We start from the raw sequence: 20,320 nt of genomic DNA, 5'->3' as shown, positions 1-20,320 counted from the left end.
AAGGTTGGGCAAACAGTCCGCGCGTGTGTACGCGGCCTAAGAACTGCCTAATGATAACTTGAACTTCCACTAGTATGGCAGCTGTCTTGCAGCCACACAGCCCTAAAGAATGGATGAAGACATGGTCCTAGGCAATACAGCACTTGCAGTTTACCTCCTATAGTTTTTATATAATTCCCAACTGACTTACCTCCACTGTTTGACACATAAGATTACCAAGGTGAGATCCACTTTAGCCCTTTGCCATTGGCGGGAGTTGGTCCTTTAGGTGTGCCCTGAGGCTGGAGGCCAGTAGGAGGGGATCTGACTCATTAAATTACTGTGATTGACTGCACAGTAATGAAGTAATTGGTATCCTGTCCTACCAGCCATCAAATATTTGTTTTTGACTGTGAGCTTTTGGATGACAGCTTGGTCACAATTTTTTGGAGTGTCAATTGGGCATGCCCCAAAACAACACAGCAAGGCATATATGCACAGGGGTTAGGTATATGGCATTTTTAGGAGGAAGTCAACAGTGACAGCCACAGTTTTCTGCCATGGCGGTTTATTCCAAACAATAGATTTAGACTTTAAGTGGTTGTAAACCCTTACAAACCACTTTGACGTACAGGTAAGCCTAGATTAAGGCTTACCTGTAGGTCCAAGAAATATCTCCTAAACCTATACGGTTTAGGAGATATTTACGGCATGCGCCGTAGACATCGGCGCGTAGGCGCACTGGGCAGGCCGCAAATTGTGGCGATATGCCGCTCGTGTTGGCTCCCATGTGCATGCACGGGAGTGATGTCATCGCGGCTCCGGCGAATCACAGCGCCAGAGCAGCGAGACCCGGAAGTCACTCCGGGATACATGGCAGCGGTGAACATGAAGGTGGAGGACCGCTTCGGGGGCTTCGTTCTCAGGTAAGTTATTCATAATGAGCTAGTATGCTATGCATACTAGCTCATTATGCCTTTGCCTTGCAGGTTGCATTTTTTTTTTAAGTGCCTTTACTTCCTCTTTAAGCCCCATACACACTATCAGATTTTCTGCTGACTTTTGTCTTCAGATTTACCAAAACCATGTAGTAGAAGGGCCTGTCTGATTGCATACATATTGAAACTCCTAAGGTCTGACCTCACATTATATGGTTTTGGTAAATATGAAGGAAAAAAATCAGCAGAAAATCTGATAGTGTGTATGGGGCTTAAGTTTTAAATGTTAATTGAAAGGGTTAAAGGGACCCATTTAGAAACTTAGTGATTTTTTTTTTCTTTCCATTTTTATTTTTATTTATTTTTTTATTCACTTGCAATTTCACTTCGAACCTGCTAGGAATTTCAACCACTCCAAGAGGAATCAATTGTCAGCACGGCCACAGTTTCCCTTCCCTCCTGCCATGTCATGGTCCTCTCCTCTTCTGGGCAGGTTTAATTATACTGTGCTGGCCCAGCTCCTCTTTCCCTCCATTCATCTCCCTACTTAACCTTTCATAGAGCTGCCAAGGGAAGAGCAAAGAGGATAACTTGAGTGAAGGATCTGGGGACTTTTGGATGTCTACACAAGAAAATCTTTAGAAGGCAAATTACATACATAAAATATATTAAATGCACATATAATCTTATGTGAAGATTATTGTTGAAATAAATGATCTGGTGACAGGGTTTCTTTGAGGTTAAATAATTTTTTTAAAAATTGATGAAATTCAGTTTGTACTAGTAAACCTGATTATAATGTATCTGATTCCCAGGAACACCCCTGCTAAAGGTGGACTAATTAGCAGCCATTCAGTGTGACAGACACGGGCTGCAATATGATTATGCTTCTACAGGCTTGCTGCACAGCAGGTACGAAGTTATAAAACAGGCCTTTTAATCTCAGCAGTCTGGCATATTTCTCCCTTCTGGCTAAAAGCAGAAAAAAAATATGTTTTCAGTAGTGTACTGTAACACATGAGTAAATCAGCTTTATAAGCCACTTTAATTGTCAGAAGGAAAGGTTATATTGTGGACTTTCGGTGTTCAGAAAAGAGTAGAGTGATTTTTATTAAACAAAATCCGCGGATTTTAAGAAAACCCATACTGAGAAGGTACACAGTCCTTTACAAATGTTAGTTGCCTGGCTACCATGCTGATCAAATGCCTTCAATCATTTTTATATCACTAAAATAAAAATAAATATGAGATTAGGGGAGTAAGTGAGTTCTGACTTTGCTCTGACATTTTTATAACAGGTCAGCAATAGAATCCTACATTTTCAATACAGGTGTACTTTAAAGCAGAATTAAACTTGATTTAACTCTTTCCCAAAACAGGTTCAATTAGAGCATGCCTCTGGTGATAACGGTCACAGTTGCCAGTGTGCTTATGTCAGCTCTTAAAGCTGAACTCCAGGAATTCAACTACAATACTTTGTAAAAAGTATGGGCTTACTGTAAGTTAAGTCCAACAAGGTGCATGCCACCTCCTGAACCTACTTCTTTTATTTACATCTGACAGTTTTATATTGCTCCCAGAAAACAGCTATCACTATAGTTCCGGGAGCTTTGGTCCTGGATCTTCTGGTCTTACTTCCTTCAGCAGCATAGTCCATACAGCTGCTACGTCCCCCCAAACCCCCTCCTCCTTCCCAGTCACAGAAACCTTTGTATTATGTGAAAATTATTCACAAAATACAAAGGCTTCTGTGAATGGGCAAAAATGGGGAGGAGCAGGCATAGCTGCTGTGTGAGCTTCTTTCCTCTCAGAGCCCTGAGTGTCTCTTCCAGGAGCCATACACCTTTGAGATGTAAATAATAGAAATAAGTCCAACAGGGGGCATGCACCTTATTAGACTTTACTCATAGTATTCCTGCACATATATCAAAATGGCTGAATTCCTGCAATTCATCTTTAGATTTTAAACCTTTAATTAGCCAATGATATTGCAGCACCATGGCAACCTCAGATCTAATGTAAGGCCAAGATGGCACCATCCTCATTTGTAAAGGATAGGATGGTTTAGTTCCCCTTTAAAGTATACATAAATCCTAAATCTAGTTAAGTTAGTTCCTGTAGACCATGCCAGTAGCAGCACTTCGTGGTTGCAGGCTGGAAATTCTAAGACACTACCTTGCAATTAGAGATGAGCCCAATGCTCAAGTCGAACGTATGTTCGACTCGAACATCGGGCCTTTGTCTGCTTGAACACCGCTTGAATAATATGCAATGTTCGCACCAAATTCGGAAGCTGTCGGAACACCATTAAAGTCTATGGGACACTTACATGAAAAACCAAAAGGGCTAATTTTAAAGGCTTATATGCAAGTTATTGTCATAAAAAGTTTTTGGAGACCCGGGTCCTGCCCCAGGGGACATGTATCAATGCCAATCAAAAAAAAAAATTTGTAGAAACGGACGTTTTTTCAGGAGTGTCACCGGGTGGCCCCGCCCTCAGTTATATAAGAACTGTCACAAGCGAAGAAGCGTCACATGGCGGGAGGCGGATCGTTTGTGGATTTATTTTTATTTTCAGTCCGTCGCGGCGTGATAGAAGATGAATGGACATCGTGGGACATTTTTATTTTTTTTATTTTTGGCCTACGCCTTTTTTTTTTTATTTGGTGCAGGGTTACCCTTAATTTCCATATCATATCCGAAGGGCCTGGTATGGATTTTAGGGGGACCCCCACACAATTTTTTTTAATATTTTGGTCTGGCGGTTCCCCTTAATATTCATATCAGGCCCAAGGGGCCTGGTAATGGACTGAGGGAGGATCCCAGCTGCGATCAGTTTTAAATTAAATTACACAATATTTAAAGGAATATTTAATTTTTATTGTTTCACTTTAGGCATTAAAAAATCACTGCTCCTGAAAAATGTCTGTTTTAAAAAAAAAAATTGCATTGATACATGTCCCCTGGGGCAGGACCCAGGTCCCCAAACACTTTTTATGACAATAACTTGCATATAAGCTTTTAAAATGAGCACTTTTAATTATTCACGTTCGTGTCCCATAGACTTTAACGATGTTTGTGTGTTCTGCCAAATTTTTGACCTGTTCGCATGTTCTGCTGTGAACCGAACAGGAGGGTGTTCGGCTCATCCCTACTTGCAATTAGCAATCTGCTATTAAAGCTCCATCAGTTGGCCATTAGGCTGCCTTTAAACCTAATAGGCAGCATAATGGCCAACTGGAGCAACTCATATGGGTGGAAGCATGACAACTCTTATTAATTGCAAGATATAGGATTAGAGTTGTCAGCCTGAAACACAAATTGCTGTTATTGACACAATCCCCAGATAAGAAATGTTGTAGTAGAAGAAAAGCACAGCAAAGCCTAATGCTGAACATACCTAAATATAGATTTAGGGTTTATATACACATTAAAGTGCCAGTCCAGGTCTTTTCTACAATAACATGTTTTTACCTGCCTGCTGACATTCTTCTTTAGAATGTACACTGAACTGCAAATGCTCATCTTTGGGTACATTCCCAGCAAGGTGTCACATGTGCAGGAGTCATCCCAGGCTAGCCAATTAAAATGGCACCCAGAAGAAACCAGGGAGAAGATTCCAGCAAGGCACCTCCCAGATGTTGGGCCATGGCTGGAGAGGTGGCCATTTGCAGACTTCAGGTCGACTTTAACCACTTCCCACCCGGCCAATGCATATATACGGCCGGGTGGGAGCCGTCTACTCCTGATAGGACGTTCAGGAACGTCCTTCAGGAGCAGCGGGATCGCGCGCGCGCGCGCCCGCGCAGCGGCGCGATCCCGATGTGCTCGTGTCACCCGGACACAGCACATCTCAGATCGGCAGGAGGGCTCTGTGATTGGCCCTCCTGATCACATGACGGCCGTGTCCAATCACGGCCGTCATGTGATGTAAACAAACAGCCGGTTGCTAGGCAATCGGCTCTCCTCTCCTCACACGGAAGTCACCGCTGAGGAGAGGAGAGCAGAACGCTGCAGCCGGCTGATGATCAGTGAGTATGGGCTGCTTTTTACAGCTTTTTACTCACTGATCATCAGTGTAGTGTAAACACACAACACACCACACAGTACAAACACAGTCCCCACACATGTCCCCAAAACACACATGTCCCCAAAACATACATGTCCCCAAATAATAAAAACACATGTCCCTAATAATAAAAACATGTCCCCCACATATGTCCCACTAAAATCACATGTCCCAATGATTATCTGCACACATATGTATGTGATCACCTGCACACATATGTACATGATCATTTGCGTACATATGTCCGTGATCACACAAACCAATTATTATACACTTAACGGAATTTTTTTTACCAAAAACATGTAGCAGAATACATTTTGGCTTAAATTTATGACAAAATTTGATTTTATTGGATTTCTTTTCAAATAGAAAAAAGAAAATATTGTTTTTTTTCCAAATTTCCGCTATTTTTGCGCTTATATCGCAAAAAAAAAAAAACGGAGTCGTGAATAAATAACACCAAAATAAAGCTCTATTTGTGCGAACAAAATTATAACAATTTCATTTGGGTACAGTGTAGCATGACCGCGCAATTGTCACTGAAAGCGCTAGAGCGCTGAAAGCTGAAAATTGGGCTGGGAAGGAAGGGGGTGAAAGTGCCCTGTATTGTAGTGGTTAAAGACTACCTGAACCCCAAGCAGGGTCTGAATATGTTGTTATGATCCTCTCCTTTTGCTATAATGCAGCTCTAAGAAGGAAATACAACCCTTGGGATTAAAGTGACTTAATTTACTTACCTTTCCTCCGACTTCTGTACTGCAGAGAATGACACCACTACACATCTAACAAGATCTCAGGGAATATCAAGTATCAAGATGATGCTCCAGAACCATGCAGGGCCACAAGATTTGGACTATTCAGCATTCCCTGAGATCTCCCCACATGGGTGGTGACATCGCTGTAACTTAGGTGCTGTGGGGGAAAGAAATATAAATTGACTTTTTTTTTCCCCCCTACAGTTTTTTTCCATTTAGAGTAAGGGCAATGGGTCCCCACTAAATAATCTGGCCATGCCATTTAAGAGCAAGGCCTACTTTAAGGACACCCACTGATAGCAAATAACCACAAGCGCTGCATGGTAATTTAAGCACCTCCCAGTAATTTGTAGATTCAGATTCATATCCATCCAGATTATGTGGGTACAGGCAACTACAACTGCTTTTCTGGAGCCTACTTTTTCCTTCCTCCATCACTCTGATCTGTCATCAGAGCCTCCTGAAATTCCTCTTCAAATATCAGATTTCCAAAAGGCAATGCTTGCACAAGCATCTGGAGCTCAGTTGCACAAGGCAGGGGAAAAAATCCATCTGTGCTCTATACATATACATATACATTCTGGCTTGCTCTCTAGGCATTGGAAGCAGATTAAGAAACATAGAGAAGGTAAAAGAAGATACTGTATGAGGCTTTAAATATCAACATGTTCTAAGAATTAAAATTCTGCAGATCTTTAATTCTTTTTAATTATATTCATTCTTATAGAATTACATGTATTATTTTTTTTTTTTATAAAAGCAGTGTACTTGAATTCAACCTAACATCAGCTTCTTCTAATCCACTGTGCAGCAGAGCTTAGACTGGTAGAGCAAGAAGCAGCACAAAGAGATAATCTGTTTTGCTGGAATACAAGGGGCACCCTGATAGGAGGAGAGAGCAGAGTGAAAAAGAGATGAGCTCACCAGTCTGCAACTTGTCTTAGAGGCTACTCAAAGCCTGTGATTATGTGGCAGAGCTGTATAGACGTCAGGACTTGATGAACAGAAATACAAATCCTTTAGTGAATAAAACAGCTCCCATATACTGTATGTATATTTTTAGGTATGTAGCTATTTGTATAGAGTGCAGCCTAAAATTTAATGTGGCTTTATGGCTGTTGGGAAATAACACCAGTCCTTGATAAGAACACGTTGATATATAAAACTCATGTCAACAGTTCAGTGTGTTTATTACCTTAGCTAGTCTGAGCTAAGCATAGATTCACTTTAAAAATGCTGCCTTGGTATAATGTTCTTCTTTCTCCACATGTATGTGTAGCACTACCCCGTAGGAGTCATTAATGTCCCGGGTCCCCACTGCTGCACAGCCAGTCACATACCATTTCCTTCATACACTCCAATGCAGAAAACGGTCCTTGGATTGTTTTTAATGTTTTATTTGAGGTTGATAACTTGGATAAGTTGGTATGCCCAACTTGAAAAATGTCCAGAACTAAAAGGGATGGATACTTCCTCCCTATTTACAAAAATTCCTCTTCTTCGCTCCTCCTGCACAAACTTGGTTTTCACAGCACAGCACCTGCTGCTCACTCCTGTGGGAACTAGCAGGATATTACTAGTTCAGCAAAAGGCCCATTATAGGTGGGAACTCTCGGTCCCTTGACAAAGTAGTACAATGTGAGTGAACATCATGAACATTTCTTCTCCTGCTTCCCTGTGGCCACTGATCCCAACTCCACTTTATTGAAGAAAATGCTAGCCCACCTGCCTGCCACCAGCCCAGCCTGGTTGCTCTTCCTCTCAGTCCTCCTGACTGACCTTCTGCCCCAGTTCTGTCTGACTGGCACACACACATAGAGATTTCCCAGAGAAAGGTTAAAAGAAGACCTGGCACTATGCGGTCTTCAAGAGAGGCCTGCTGCAGATGGCAGTCTCTCCCTTGCACTGTGCTGATCTACTCACTGTTTCTCCTTGCTTCTTCCCCGCTGCCTGTCTGGCATGAATCCTTCCACTGCCTCCTGTGTTTAGGATCCTTCCAGGTCAGCTTTCCTGAGCACCCAGCCCAAGGTAGACCACCCACCCCCCCCGGTAAGGGGTCCCTCAACAGCCACCAAAAGCCTCTTCTCAGCACTGCTTTTCCATCTTCCCGCTTCAGCCGACTCCCCTGCTGGAATGGCCCATGTCTATTTATGGTGTTGTCTTGGCCCTCTGTCAGCCCACAACTGAATAAATATTCATGGAAACTCCTCCTAACCCCCACCCTCTAGTTCTAGAAAAATCTCCAGACACCCTTGGGGGGGGGGGGGGCACCAGAGAGCTACCAGGATGAGTCATCCAGCCCTGGCCTCTAGTAGTCTTGACCCAATTCAATGACTCAAGTTACTCCTGGCCAGAAATACTTTTACCTACTCTCAACACTAGTAGCACACACTAGAGGATACTACATATGGTTACACCAGATGATATGACATAAATGAAGTAAGGCAGGGAACACATTACAGGAGTGATGTGCCTAGCACTGCCAACCAAATGAATGTATACCATATATATTGGTAGGAGTTTTTCTTGCTGCATATTGATTTGCTAAGCAATGGAACTATATTTTGTGGAGCAAGATCAGATACTTGTCTAACTATTCCATATTCATAATTGCATTATTGTTGCAAATACAGGACCATATCGCCCCATTTTATACTGATTGAATTGCAGGCACATTGTGTACACATGCAGATCAGATTTTGCCAGATGGAAATGTTTGACAATTCTGCAGCGTGTCCATGGGAAAAACTTGGAGAGCATATAAAGGATTGCTGTTGATATGAACTTGAAATGTCATTATTCATCTCAAACAGTTCCAAGTTTATTAGCAGTGGGGTATGCACAAGATTCTACACTAATATCGTGGAGAATAGACATTTCAAGTTTTCTGCTCATTACTTGATGCTTCTTGTTCTTCAAGTTTTATATGAATAATCTAAAGAAATGTAACAGAGTATAGTTTGGCCAGTAAAGCAGTAGTAGTAAAAGTCAGATAATCAACATAACTAAAATTTTCAGAAGGTGGTCAGCAGTGGCTCTTTCATGAAAGGTTTACTTTAAATCTATATCCACAACAGCAAACAGTTACCCCAAAGTAACATGCTCTTAAAATCAATGGGAAAAAAGGTTGTTTATGTTAGAAAAAAACGCATAACATGTCTATACAATTATGTAAGATCATTTAGTTGTAGATAATTTTAAAGCTGAACTCCAAGCAAGCAGTTATATACAGTGCCTTGAAAAAGTATTCCTACCGCTTAAAATTTTCCACATTTTGTCACGTTACAAGCAAAAAATGTAAATGTATTTTATTGGGATTTCATGTAATAGACCAAAAACAAAGTGCTGCATAATTGTGAAGTGGAATGAAAATGATAAATGGTTTTCAACATTTTTTACATTAAAAAAACCTGAAAAATGTGTCATGCATTTGTATTCAGCCCACTTTACTCTAATACCCCTGACTAAAATCTAGCATAATCAATTGCCTTCAGAAGTCACATAATTAGTATTAGAGCGTGAGGGAGGTTATGGAAGATTATGTCATCATACCATGATTCAAGTGACTAATTCACCATCGCGTTGGTTTCACACAGTAACATAATCCCTCTCATCTGTACACCTCCTCTGGACCACTGTTACCCATCCCCACCCAGCTACTTCCTCACTTGTTTCATCTACTAGTAACAGTAATGTTTCACCTACAATCTTTAACATGGCCCGGGAGAGTTCATGATCTTCTATATCTTTGTTTCCACATCATGGAGTGACTCATCCCTTATCCAATTCCCATTCTCTAATCAACAGTCCAGTCTAACCTTTACAAGGTCATCTACATCTTCAAAGGGCCATTCAACCCTGGGGATACTTAATTGCAATTTTCATAGTATTCCTTCATTGTTATCACTAATATCTGGTCATATACCCCTCTTCCAGTTATGGACCATATCATTTTATAGCTCTCATACTATATACAGTGTAGCGACCATAACCCTTTGCAGGGTGGCCTTAACATTTTGGGCTTACCAGTTACCTCCACTTGGCTTGTTCTTCCATGGCTAGAGGTTCCCAGGGTTGATATCCAACAACTTTGGACGCTGACACCAATAAAGTCCTTTTAACAGGTTTTATTTTGCAGGGGTAACATCCAACAACACAGTCTAGTATGGGAACAGAGGGCAAGGGTGAAGAAACTCATGCACCTTGAACTGCAGATATAAAAAAATCTCTAGTACCACCCAGAGAGTAGCCACTCGCAGCTGGGCACTTCAAGGCTGAACAAATCTCTAGCCAGAGATTATGGCAATCAGTGCTTTGTCTCAGAACTTGTGAAATCTCTGACCTTGAATAAGTTGTAACTGAAAGTGAACAGGAACCTTTTTCCTCAGTACCTGTAATGTTCTCTGTCTGCTTTGTAGTACTGGAAAAAGCGTGAATTCGTCAGTGTCCTTCACAACTCAGCAACCAGGCACTTCTCAGGATGCCAGCTTGTTGGCCCTCCTCCGAAGAGTCCTCCCCCGGTCACTTACATGAGCTGCGGTGCCCCTCCCAGCCGAGAGCACACCCGGACGCCTTGAATCCTCCCTCAGTTACTGCGCCTTGGACCAGCCGGTTCCAAGACTCGGGAACAGACAAATCCTTACCCCAGACCAGGCGAGTCTGTTGGGGTTAACCAACAGAAGCATGTTGCGGAGCGACGAACGCTCCCATGACTGGGACCCCTCACGGGGCTACCCCTGTCTAGAAACAGGAACAGACCGCTAGGGCCTCACGAATGAACTACCCGAAACATGTGACCTCAACATCTTAAGTACCCCTTCCCAGACTCCTCAGTGGGGCCCGGCACACTCACTGATTGGCTCTGAGGAAGCTGATACCCAAAACGTCCAACCAGGCCTGGTTCTGGCCTGTCATGTGCACCTCACTGTACACATGACCAGGCAGAACTCTAAGCCCTTGTACACACGGTCGGAGAATCTGTCGGAATGAGTCTTATCGGACCGTGTCGTCAGATAATCCGACTGTGTGTGGTATGCATCGGACTGATTCCGTCCGAATCTCCGTCCGACCCAATTTTCCAACATGTTGGAAATATTTCCCGACCAACTGGGCCGGACGGACCTAATCCGATCATGTGTAGAGCATTTTCATCGGACCAAGTGCCACGCATGCTCAGATCAAATTCCTACATCAAAGCTATTGGCTACTAGCCTGAATGTAGTCCCATCATAACGAAATTACGTCATCACGTTCTGAAAGATCGGATTTTTCGCCAACTTGGCCCGACCGTGTGTATGCAACAGTTTCGGACACAATCCGTCGGACTAAATCCGACGGGCAAAATCCGACGGATTTGGTTGCCAAAATCTCCGACCGTGTGTACGTGGGCTTATACAGCCCAGCCAAACTGATGTCAAAGTTAACCTACATAATTAACCCTCAGAACCTCATTACCATTCTGAGGCAAAAACTAAATTTACACATGAATGACACTTTGTCCAAAATGTCATCCGCTACAACAGTATCTCACAAAAGTGAGTACAGCCCTCATATTTTATTCTATCTTTTCATGGGACAACACTAAAGAAATGACACTTTGCTACAATGTAAAGTAGTGAGTATACAGTTTGTATAACAGTGTACATTTGCAGTCTCCTCAAAATAATTCAACACACAGTCATTAATGTCTAAACCGCTGGCAACAAAAGTCAGTACACCCTAAGTGAAAATGGGAAGATAGATGGAGCCATATGCAGGGCAATCTTAGAAGAAAACCTGTTATGCTGCGTACACACGACTGGTTTTCCCATCGGAATAAACTCCAAAGGTTTTCCAGACGGAGTTCCAACAGAGTTCCGCTGAAACTGTCATGCATACACACGATCATACCAAAGTCTGATCGTTAAGAATGTGGTGACGTACAGCAAGTAAGACGGGACTAGAAAAAGGAAGTTCAATAGCCAGTAGTTAATAGCCTCCGTCTTGTACTTGCTTCAGAGCATGCTTCGTTTTTGGTCCGTCAGAACAGCATACAGACAAATGGTTTTCCCGATAGGAATTGGTACCGTCGGAAAGATTTAAAACGTTCTATTTCTAGGTCTGTCAGAATTTTTGTAAAAAAAAGTCTGATGAGTCCCACACACAATCGGATTATCCCATGAAAAGATTCCGTCTGACTTTTTCTGCCGGAAAATCTGACCGTGTGTACACGGCATTAGAGTTTGCAAAAGACTTGTGACTGGGGCAGAGGTTCACCTTCCAGCAGGACAGCGACCCTAAACATACAGCCAGAGCTACAATGGAATGGTTTAGAATCAAAGCATATTCATGTGCTAGAATGGGCCAGTCAAAGTCCAGACCTAAATCCAATTCAGAATCTGTGGCAAGACTTGAAAATTGCTGTTCACAGACACTCTCCATCCAATCTGACAGAGCTTGAGCTATTTTGCAAAGAAGAATGGGCAAACATGTCACTCTCTAGATGTGCAAAGCTGGCCGATACATCTACAAAGTATGTTCCTTGCAACTCAAAATTATGTGCCACTTTGTGTTGGTCTATCACATAAAATCCCAATAAAATACATTTACATTTCTCCTTCACTGCAGCGCACCTGATTGTCACCTTATACTGCTTTGCCCTCCCCTTCCCTGGGCTCTGTTGTGGAGAACGTACTGTAAAAGCTGATACCAAATCACATTAAGGCACTTACACTGCTTTTAAAATAAAAAAATTAATGATGCAATTAATATTACAGAAATTACTGTATTTATCGGCGTATAACACACGCCCACGTATAACACGCACCCCAATTTAAGAGGGACGTTTCAGGAAAAAAACTTTTTTTTTACATAAACCTTTTTGAAGCAAAATAATGGTCAGTGAGCATCAATGCAGCCTGATTAGTGCCCATCTGCAGCCACAATGCAGTCTAATCTGTGCCCATCTGCAGCTTCAGTGCAGCATGATCTGTGCCCATCTGCAGCCTGATCTGTGCCCATCTGCAGCCTTGCCCCTCACTGCAGCCTAATCAGTGCCCACCTGCAGCCTTTCTCCTCACTGCAGTCTAATCAGTGCCCTTCTGCAGCTTAATCAGTGCCCATCTGCAGCCTTTCTCCTCACTGCAGCCCAATCAGTGCCCATCTGCAGCCTTGCTCCTCACTGCAGTCTAATCAGTGCCCTTCTGCAGCTTAATCAGTGCCCACCTGCAGCCTTTCTCCTCACTGCAGCCCAATCAGTGCCCATCTGCAGCCTTGCTCCTCACTGCAGTCTAATCAGTGCCCTTCTGCAGCTTAATCAGTGCCCATCTGCAGCCTTTCTCCTCACTGCAGCCCAATCAGTGCCCATCTGCAGCCTTGCTCCTCACTGCAGTCTAATCAGTGCCCATCTGCAGCTTAATCAGTGCTCATCTGCAGCCTTGCTCCTCACTGCAGCCCAATCAGTGCCTATCTGTAGCCTTGATCCTCACTGCAGTCTAATCAGTGCCCATCTGCAGCCTAATGAGTGACCATCTTCAGCCTTGCTCCTCACTGCAGTCTAATCAGTGCCCATCTGCAGCCTAATCAGTGCCCATCTGCAGCCTTGCTCCTCACCGCAGTCTAATCAGTGCCCATCTGCAGCCTTGCTCTTCACTGCAACCTGATCAGTGCCCATCTGCAGCATCGCTTCTCACTGCAGTCTGATCAGTGTCCATCTGCAGCTTTGCCAAAATAGACAGAGCTGGATCTCCACTCGTCCCCTCCTTCCCCTCGGCAGCCTATATCAACGTATAACGCGCACACGCGATTTTCCCCCTATATTATAATTATAATAAAGCACGTGTTTTTTATTTTTTATTTGATCAACACATTAGTAAGCCAAACATAAAGCGAACTGGGCAGGAAAGCACAATGATACTCATTGCCAATGCTTCTCCCTGAAGTTGTGAAATGTGAATATGGTTGCAGACTGCTGCAAGCTATTTGGAGGAGGTAGAAGGACGCTGCTTTGAAATATCTTAAAGAGCAAATGTGTTGCCATATACTAGCGAGTGAGGCAACAATGACATTGCCCTAGTTTACCAAGCAAAAACTTCAACTCTGAAGCAGAAAACATTACCATTAGTAATAGATGATATTGGTGAAAGGTATTGCTAACATTTGAAGACCATGCTAAGATTGTAAGCATCACAAAAAAAAAGAAAACTAGTACATCCAGAACTGAGTTTTCACTATTTGTTAGATACCGGTGGATTAAATTACTAACTGAAATCTTTATGATCCCAGAAACTCCATAGGTAAGATCTCTACACTTCTCAACAACATTTACTTGCTACAACAATTACTAAGGACTTTCAATCTCACTGTTGGAATGTACTTCTGTATATTTTTTAAAGACAATAGCAGTGAGACTAGAGCAACAGAGGAAGTGATACAACCCCAAAATCCCATAAGGATAGACAAGATGAGATCAAGAAATCTGTGCCTGGACTCATGTAGTAATAAAGATATACATTTTTTTTTTTTTTGGTAGGAGGAGATTCCAAGATGGGAAGGCATTTGAGGGAACTATAGTAATGAAATCACCAGAGTTGTTGCCAACATCTAACAAAAAGTGAAAAATCCTTTTTTCTTTTTTTTGTGAACGGATCCATTAAGTACTATACCACTTAGTAGTGTTCAGTTCTGCGTTGAATGGACTCCTTGAAAAATGAGCAAGTGTTGGCCAATGAATGCACCTTTCCATCCATTAGTGCTTCATTAAAAGAAAAAAACAGCTTTAGATGGTTCGGGTATTGGCCGGTTCAGCAGGGATCAGCCAAAATTCAAACCATCTATGGGCAGGCTGAATGTACCCAAGTTGATCCATCAACCAGCATGTCGGATTTTTGACATCCATGCCCCCCCCCCATCACCCCCCCTGGGATAACACAATAGCCAATAGCTCTGAAGCAGGCATTCCCCCATCAACACTTACTATGATAATGGGGGATTGCGGAATTTTCTTTCCTGGAACCCGTGGCCCACATCATCATGAAGAGATTTGTTCTCAAAGCACTATAGTAGTATTTGTTCTTTGAATGGAGAAATAATGGACTCACAAGTGCATTCTTTGGTCGATGAGATGTTCCTTATGGAAATTGTATGCGAAGAATGCCTCAGTAGTACTGTTGTGAGTACAATACTTTTTTTTCAACCAATAAATTTTTTTTGGACAATCTTGCCAGTGCATTCTCTGTTTTATTTACTCTCATGCCAGCGTGCCCAGTCAGTATTAATGCTACACTATCAATTTACTCAGACAGGCTATTTATTCCTGCATGCTTCGTGATGTAACATCAAAAGACACAGCACAGTGGTGTAGTGGTTAGCACTCTCACCTAGCAGTAAGAAGGGTCGCTGGTTCAAATCCCAACCACGACACTACCTGCCTGGAGTTTGCATGTTCTCCCTGTGCCTGTGTGGGTTTCCTCCGGGTACTCCGGTTTCCTCCCACAATCCAAAGACATGCAGGTAGGTTAATTGGCTTCTGTCCAAAATTGGCCCTAATATATGAATGGGGGACCTTGGATTGCGGGCTCCTTGAGGGTAGGGACTAATTCGAGTGTGCAATGTACAGTGATAGGGACAATTATAGACACTCGCTCGGGTTGAACTGGATGGACTGGTGTCTTTATTCAACCTAACTAACTATGAAACTATGAAAAGAGTGAAATAGCTCTTCTAAATTAAAACACAAACTTTGACTGTAGGCTTTACCAATTACTCGTGTTCAATAAAGATCACACTCATGTGACATCTTTGTAGTCATAAGACTTTATGGTTTATATTCTGTAAAAATCTGTAGCTGTACTAATTACTTAAAAGCAGCACTGGAAGAAATTACTGGAAAATATTAATTACTTCCAAATGAAATCATAAGAAATAAGAAAATATATATCTAAATTTGTGATCAAATTAAAGTCCTATCTGTCCTGAAAAAAAATATAATGGGTTAGGATAGACCACAAAAATAATAGTTAAAACATGCAAATGTAACACATCATTTCCAAAATGAAAAACTATTTCTGGGACTCAAAGAGGAGGAAGGTTTTGGTACTAAAGAGGGAGGCCCGAAGTAAAACTGAGAAAAGTCATGGATGGAGAGCCGGCATGACAGGGGTTAAAGGAGTTTGGGTAAAGCAGGGGTTTCAGCCTAGCTGACAGGAAAACATAAGCCGTGTGACTCACTTGATTAGTGTCTAGGACAGGAACAGTAGGAGCTACAGGGATTAGCTAAGCTAGGGGTCCTAGGAGGACTCCAGTCGGAGGGAAGCCATGTTGGTGAAAATTTGCTCCTGCACGTGCTTAGAGGTTGAGGCCTTTGGAGCATAGGAATCCCTGGGCCAGCACCACTTTGAGAGTGCATCCAGCAGTGCCTCCAAGGTCATTTTCGGTACCTGAAACGCTTTTCAGCCAAAGTACTGGTGAAGCCCAAGACAAATCCTCTGGTGTCCACTGCATCATCTCAGCAGGACCGGTATCGGCACCTCTGAGCAGGGCTCCTGCTCTTAGGTGGCTCGGTGCCAGAGTGCAGGAGTCGGCTTTGGGTTCTGGTGAGGCTGGTGTCCCTTTTAGAGCTCCTTGTCTGGCAGGTGAGATGCTTTTTCCAGAGGATGGGGGATCAGCAGGCTGCGGGAGGAGGACCTTGGCTGGAGGGACGGCTGTGTGGGGAGAGGAGAGAGTGGCTTACAAGTGCCCGTCTGGCAGAGGAAGAGCCCGACTTTTACTGGCAGCAGGTCTGGGCTCCGACAGACGGTGGCAGTGGATGGCATCAGCGGCGGACGGGTGGTGTGGCCTGGCTGGCCTGGAGTGGTGAGCCAGAGCCTGGATGATCTTGCCATCGACCGCGAGCACCTCTGCCACCCAGAGGGTGTGAGCAGCGATGCGAGTGGAGCCTGAGGATGCCGAACAAGTATGGGCAGTGCTGGAGGTGTCTGCAGCGGCTGGGGGATCTGGGGATTTGGGACAGCCTAGTGAGTATATGTGCTTGCTTGCTTCTCCTTTGGTATTTTTCCTATCACTTGTGGGGGGTGGCACGGTCATGGTTTCTGCTTAAGTGACAGCCAGTTCTTAGCGTGCCTTGGGACCATTTTGTGGCTTGTGTCCTTCCCAGGGGATTAGACCCACGGCTACTTTGGATACTGGTGGACGGTAGCTGCACACAGGGGTTTCTGCCACTGCAGAGGAAGCAGGGCTATTTATGGGGGTGCGTAGGCATTGAGGAAATAAGTTGGCGAATGGGGTACTGTTCGAGCGTTCCGAGCAGTGTAGGGTGTACATTCATTTTTTGGGGCCCAATGGGAGCACACTTGAAATTGGGGTTTAGGAAGTAATTCAGGAGGAGAGGAGGTGACCTATGTTTTCATGGCTGCTGCCTGAGTTGCTTTCCATGGATAAGTGATAGGGGCAGGAGAGGGCAGTAAACGGTAGACATGTGCATTAGTTTTCATCGGAATGCATTTTCGTCCAAATTGCAGGTATTTTTGTTATCGTTTTAACAAACGATAACAAAAGTGCAGAATCCGAAAAACGAAAGAGCCAATATAAACAAATGCTTTATTTTTGTTTTCGTTGTGACAACAGTTTGATATAGATAGGAGATTTGACGTGATGCTGACAATAACAATCTGTGTCTATTGAACCTGTGGTCAAATGTGCCTAACCTCTATTAGTCCAGGATTATTCTACATAGAGAGAAAAGATTCGACAGAGAGAGAAAAGATTTGACATAGAGAGGAAAGATTTGATCGCTGCTGGAATTGGGTGGGGGAAGTAAAATAAAAATAATGATGATGATGAATGTTATTGGCTGATTGTAACCAAAGAGGAGGAGCAGTAAAATAGCTAGAACTAAGTACACATGTACAGCCAACTTACTTTCACTTACGATTGCTAGCAGAGAGAGACACACACACAGAATCATTTCAGAAGAATTTTAGCTGGTCCGTTTGTCAGAGAACCTGAATTATTTAGCAATTAAGCATAAGCACAGCAGCAGAACAATAATGAAGCAAGCTACAGTTTAACTTAACTTTTTCATAATAATCTGCTGCTATTGTGTTAGTGTTGTGAACTTGATAGTGATACTAGTGTTGCTAGTGTTGTGATAGCCTCAGAGGCATCCCATGTTGTGGGGGGGGGGGTTATTATTATATATTCTATGTTATAGATTGAGATTCTATATACCCTATCTTGTTACCTGTCTGATCAGTGATCACTATCACCAGTCCAGTCCATTTTCTGTTTGAATTATATACATTCAACATGAACGACAAAGCAGCGAAAAACATACAAACATCAAATCTTTGGCTTATGGTGTCTGTCGAAAACTCTAAGAAGATTCAACGGAGCAGCTAAACTATACAGAGTCATACAGTTTAGCTGCTTCGTCGAATCTTCTTTGAACATTCGAAAGACACCATAAGCCTTCAATGACAGATTCGACCTTAATTAATTTGGATTTTCGAACTAATGCAATTTTTAACGAAAAACAAAACAAATAAAAACGATTTTCGGGAGTAACTAAATAAATGTATTTTTCAGACGAAAACAACATTTCAAAACAAAATATTTCAGCATGTCTAGTAAGCAGCGTAGGTATCAGTTGCTTCCACAGATACATTGTTGGACTGCTGGTGGCAGATTGCTCTTTTGGCTCGTGATAGTGGGGAACTGAATTGGTGGTGCTTGGCTAAAGTGTTCCACCAACATATGTACTCAGCCTTACTGTGTACAGATCACATGCACATCCACTGTTGGGGACTTATACTTGGGCTAAACATTCCTTTTCAGTCAGAGGCCAGGATTCAAAATGTTAGGACCAGGGGGTATTGATGGCTGTGTATGCTTGTTTATAAAGAAAGAGGGTTGAGACTTAAAATGAGGTGTGTATATTGTGGCTAATAAAAGTGTATGCCTGTTTGAACCCCCGTATCAATTTATCTGAAGTGCATTGGCTGTGGTAGTTCCCACTCTTTTGTTCTGTGTGTAAAGCCCCATACACACTATCAGATTTTCTGTTGGTTTTTGTCTTCAGATTTACCAAAACCATATATGAGGTCAAACCTTAGGAGTTTCAATTTGTATGCAATTATGCAGGCCCTTTCACTACATGTTTTTTGTAAATCTGAAGACAAAAATCAGCAGAAAATCTGATAGTGTGTATGGGGCTTTAGTAGATGTAAGGGATGATAGGTGGTCTGAGGTCAGTGTAAATTGGCTTTCAGGCGTATGGTGCTCCTTTTGTCCTACCTCCCATTGGATAATTTGGTGTTTTTGTTCTCCTTTGGGGAGGTTACCCAACTCCTTCTGGCTACTATGCCACATGTCCTGTCCCAGAGGTGTGCTGGTCAAACTGTATCTTGTCAGGATGCACCAGGTGCCATATACGTCCTTCAATGCGGCAGTGCATTGGGTCATGCATTGTGCTAGGGGTACCATGCTGACGAAAGTACTGATATTGGCTCTGGTCTTGCTTGCTGACTGTGCACACTGACTGATCTCTGTTGATTTGAAGGTCATGGGCTGGGCTCGCTTCCGGCCCAGGGGGTTTCCTTTTCTTGCGCAATGTTTTGTTTTCTGCAATGGGGATGGGTGCATAGTATTAGTTTTGCACTATACTACTTAGCTGATTTCTTGTCTTCTGGTCCTGTTGCTTCTAATTGTTACAGGGTGCTGTTAGAAGGTTCCTGTTAAGAAAGGTCCTCCCTGTGCTTAGCTTCTGGGATATTCTGTTGTGTACTTTGGCTAAGTGGGATGAGCTTACAGATGCCACACTGGTGATTTGACTTGGGAGATGGTGGTGGCTTGGATGCATAGAAGAGTGCGTTTGCAGCAGCTGCTTGAAAAATCTCTTTAGCTTGCTGTGGCGGGCCTATTGATATGGTTTTCAATCATTGTTTTGCAGTGGCTGCCGATGGTGCTCTGGTGTCTGGTCATTGTATTTTGCTTTGCTGGGGATGGTTAGGCATCCTTTGGACAGAAGAATCCTTTCTCAAGCCCTGCAGTCATTGGGTGGGGTGGCTGGCCACCACCATGTTTCGTTCATATGGGTTATGACACCACAGATCTGTGGGTTGTCTGGGTAGCGCAGCTCCTTGACCGCTGGGTAGTTGAGTTTACTGGACGTTTGTGTCTTTTGTTAGTTTAATATGGTTCTCTGTTGACCTGTGGGTTTTTTTTGTCATTTAGCAATGAAGGGTTTGTGTTCAGGGTGCCAATTTGGGGAAGGGCTAGGCGATAAATGGCATGTCCATGTCATCGCATATGCGGTTTGGTGGCTTAGAATTGGTATGGTCTTGTTGGCGTTTGAATTCTTTTGTTCATGTGGTCCTTGTGCCTGGTTGTCCTTATTCCTGGTTGCTGTTTTTCTGGGTCTTCGTGGGATGGGTTTCGCTTGTGAGCTCCGTGAGTGGTAATTGAGAGTTCCTTGCCAGCTGGGTAAGGTTGCAGTTCCCCTGACTTCTGGTCTTTGGTTTGGGAGCGGGCTATGTGGCATTACATTTCTGGATGTGAGATGATGAGTTGGATTCGCCCTGTAGGTTGGGGAGGAGTGTCAGGGC

Source organism: Lithobates pipiens, unplaced genomic scaffold (assembly GCF_037356315.1).
Source record: "Lithobates pipiens isolate NorthernLeopardFrog02 unplaced genomic scaffold, aLitPip1_a1.2 Scaffold_18, whole genome shotgun sequence".
NCBI classification, from domain to species: Eukaryota; Metazoa; Chordata; class Amphibia; order Anura; family Ranidae; genus Lithobates; species Lithobates pipiens.
The sequence above is the reverse complement of the archived record's forward strand: the minus strand, read 5'-3'. Positions refer to the sequence as shown.